The 4,176-nt window shown below is 42.5% G+C and overlaps 1 non-coding gene across 1 annotated transcript; it reads right to left on the bottom strand.

Moving 5' to 3' along the window:
- Window positions 1-699: 699 nt before the first annotated feature.
- On the bottom strand, window positions 700-838 carry LOC121486060. Its single transcript, XR_005986520.1, has one exon. It is a non-coding gene; the product is annotated as a U4 spliceosomal RNA (small nuclear RNA).
- Window positions 839-4,176: the final 3,338 nt, after the last annotated feature.

Here is a 4,176-nt window from a genome sequence, read left to right as displayed (position 1 = left end):
TTTTGCAAGGAAACAGTTTAATTCCCTATGTTTCTAATGTTTTAAATTATAATACACTAAGTATTAGTTTTACATTTTTAAACTCTCTTTATACATTTGCAAGCAACAGTAAGACAGATTTTACTGTTTTGACACAAATTTTTAAAGGTCACAAAAACAATTGTAATTTTTTCTCATGGTTATTAAGAATGACTTGCTCAGTTAATTTTACACTTCTTTGCTGCCATAAAAAGTAAGCACTGCCTGTATAGTATGTTGATTTCGTGTATGTGTTTCACTTAAAGAATTATGCCTAAGAAGAAAGGCATTTTTAATATGGGTAATCTTCATTAGAGTTTCTATTCTTTAGGAGACAGTTTTGCCAATGACAAGATGATTAACACTAAATAAGCTTATTAAGATCTAAAAAGGACTGTTAACTGTAGAAAAATAGTTCCTTTATTGAAGGGTTGTCAGCAAGTCTAATTTATTAGCTTGTCATATTCTGTGAGTGCAAACATAAATCTTGTATTAGTGATCAAGATGAAAAAGACTTGGAATACTTGCCATAGCAAAATTCTCTACGTACTTTCCAAAGGTAAACATATATATCACCTTAGTCGTCTAGGTGGGAAAGTGTGATTACCTACATCCCAAAATATGAAAACTCTATTATGGATGTCATGTGAGTGAAAACTGCAAACCAGAACCTTAATTTATAACAGCACTGTGATGCCAAAAATTGCCTAAAAATTCAAAATGCTAACAAAACAAACCACATAAAACAACACTTTTAACTTAGCAATAATTGCACCTTGGATAAACTTCATTGGCTATGATACTGCCACTGTGCAAAGCTAACACTTTTAAACACTTAATGTAAATAGTATAAGTGAAACTAGCCATAATCTCCTTGGAAAAAGGCACTAGGAGGTGTTTATTCAAAAAAGTTAGGGACGTTGGGTCTCTGGGATGGATTTTAGTCTTAATGAATTACTGAGTCATGTCCAATTCAAACCAGCCTGAGAAAAGTAGGAATGCCCTGGCTCAAAGTCCAGTGGTGGGGGGGCGGTGTCTAGCTTTGGGTATGGCTCAGTTCAGGTTCCCAATCACTGCCAGCAAACATGCAAGTCACCATCTCTCTGCTCTGCTTCCTCTTCAGGCTTCTCTCTCAAGAGGGCAAGATGGCCCCTGAAAGTCTCAGGTCTACATCTTCTGGCTCGGCAACTCTGGCCAGAAGAGAGCTCTTCTATTCCTAATGGAACCACCAAAATTCTGAGGCTTCTCTCATCACACGAACTTGAGTCATGCCCCTCCTTGGATTAGTTACAGTGGCCAGAATGAGAACATATATCTATCCTGGAGCAGGAGAGGAGTCCAGCATGAGTCCACAAGGTTGCAAACCACATTGGCTGATGGTAGAAGGGGGTCCAGAAAAGAAGGATAAACGAAAATGGGCAGGCAGAAAGAACAGATGATCACAATGGAATGACACGAACCTGGAAGTCTGAAGAACTTTAGAGTTCAAATTCCAGACCAAACTCTACCCCCTGATGAAGGAATCTAGTCTACAGGACTTGAAAGCAAATGACTCTGTTTCTGCTCTTCTTCTTCCTGTGGCCAGAAAGCTAATTCCATGGTTGAACAGCTCTGCTTGTGGGAGTACTTTTTTTTTTTTGAGATTTTATTTATTCATCTTGAGAGACAGAGAGACAGTGAGAGACATAGCATGGGAAGAGGGGCAGAGGGAGAAGAAGCAGCAGACCCCCCACTGAGAGGCTTGATCTCAGGACCCTGGGATCATGGCCCAAGGCAAAGGCAGATGCCCAACTGACTGAGCCACCCAAGTGCCCCTGTGGGAGTTCTTAGACATCTGCCCAAATTCACTTTGCTGCAGTTTCTCCCTTGGGCCCAATTTTGGTCTTCAGGAATACAAGACAAGCAACTCCATGGTCCCTGAACTGGTGAGCACAGCTAGCAGCAGCTTTCCCACCAGTCCTTGAAGGCTTTCTCCCCAGCCAGCATACACACACACCAGTAGGGGCAGATTAAGTGTGAAGCCCTCAAATTTCAGACATCGAGGCCTCTCAGCAGCACAGCGAGGAGAGTTACAGAGGGTCCTAGGAGGGAAGGGGAAGCCAGGGTCCCAACAGGAAGCATTCACACTTAAGTATTTCTGGTAGACTGTCTGGAGCTCTCAGACAAAAGTGATGCGAATATTTCCTCCCTGACAAAGAGCAGACCAGTGATACAGAAGGTATCCCAGCTTTGGACCATGGACATGGTTTTCAGAACTAATCAGAAGAGTACTGGCACCTGAGTTGGGGCCTAGAAAAGATAACTAGACTCAGAATTCAGAAACCTGGGTTTGAGACTTTGAACTGTTTCCTCTTTGCATCTCAGTTTGCTCATCTGTAAAATGGGGATGCTAATACCTTGTCTTCTCAAAATTGTAAAGAGGATAGAATAAGATAAAACACATGAAAGTACTTTGAAGATGATGAAATCTCCACAAAAACAGGAGACAGTAGTTCTTCTCTTTAATTCTGCAACTAAGTGGCTCTACAGCTTTGGGTACATCCTCACCCTTGATTTCTTCATCTTAAAACTGAGAAGGTTGGACTAGCTGCTCTCTAGTGTGCTCACAGCCCTCATGTTATGTACACACAGCTGGGGCTCTCAGCTCTGGCAAGAGGGAAGAGGAGGGCTGGATCACATTCTTTCCTGAACAGAATTTTTTTCCTGAACAAATCATTTAATACTTTTGCCCATTTTCAAGCAGCAGCCAATCTGGGCAAGTTTCATTCTAGAGAGTGGGCCAGAGAAAAATGCAGTTTGGATACTCAGGAGTCTGGTGCTTGGTCCCCACAGAACCTTCATTTGGGAGTTGGAGAACTTCAGAAACCAAACAAGGCACTCAAAGAAAAGAATGGAACTGTGTTGTTTTTAGGCACTTGCTGACTCACGCACTGTGTCAGACACTCTAAGTATATTATCTCATTTAGGGCTCTCAACAATTTTTCACATTAACAATTCACCCATACTCCAGATAAAAGCTCCCCGAGATTCACACATGTTATCTAACTCATGACAGGATTTAAGGAAACTAAGGAATGTCTGGCTCCCAGGTGTTCCTTATAAGATTCCACTCCTAAGGCGCCAAGCCCAAGACAGAAGATTCTGAAGCAGTACACATATGCCAGGAGGCAATAGCTGTGACGCCAACCTCAGCTGATCCAAACCCCAGGGAGGAAAAACGCCAAACCTGAAGCACCAAGGACCTCCTGGAGATACTGAGAACCAACCTCAGTGAGCACTGACTGGATTCAGACGGAACACATGCCACGAAGGCCATGTTCCCACACCTCAGGCTTTCCCATCCAATGCGGCAGTGGGTTCCACGGGGTGGATCTGCTGGGGTACCTGCTTCTGCAGCCCTCTCAGTTCACGAGGCTGAGTGACCAGATCCCCAGAGGGAATTTCTACATTGCTCAATTCCCTTTGCCTCTACTTATATCCTAATGATAGAACATTAGGATGCAAATTAAACAGAAACTTAGTAAGCAAATCATGTCACTTTCTAATGGATACATCAATAAAGGTGCCAGAGAGGCACCACACTGCTGCCAAAGCACAGGAAGGATTTCAAAGGCCCACCTGCATGCCCCGGGTGCAGAGTGTGTTAGAAATTCTATCTCACCCAAGTATTTATGGCCAGGGGTCCCCCCTCAGGTAGCTGCACTTCCTGATGCTATCTCCATCACCTCTTCCAATGAGGACCAAGCTGTGCAAATGTGGAGGTCCTCAGGGCTGTAGGTGCTCTTTTGCCAGTGTGGTTTATGAGGTAACAGAGGAGAACTCGATCTCCTCTTGAGTAAAATACTTCCCCCACCAAAACATGACTCAATTTCTGCTTGACATTATTATTGCTGCCATTGTCTCCTCCCTCTTTTGTTTTCCTTTTTTTGCTATTTTTCCAAGAATTGACTGTGATCCCCGAAATTAAGCTCGTTTGTTTGCATCTTGTCAATATAAAAAGCCACCCTACTAAAATCATTGGCTTTTACAAGCAAATTTATATTAGCCACCATATCTTAGAAGGTGAAACTGTTAATTATATATTTCAGTATATCTGGGCCTTAACCAAGGACTGGTACAGAATATAGTAGAAAACTCAATAAATGTTTGATTGTAAAA

Source organism: Vulpes lagopus, chromosome 2 (assembly GCF_018345385.1).
Source record: "Vulpes lagopus strain Blue_001 chromosome 2, ASM1834538v1, whole genome shotgun sequence".
Taxonomy (NCBI): Eukaryota; Metazoa; Chordata; class Mammalia; order Carnivora; family Canidae; genus Vulpes; species Vulpes lagopus.
Note: the sequence above shows the minus strand (reverse complement) of the source record. Positions and strands in the feature narration are given on the sequence as shown.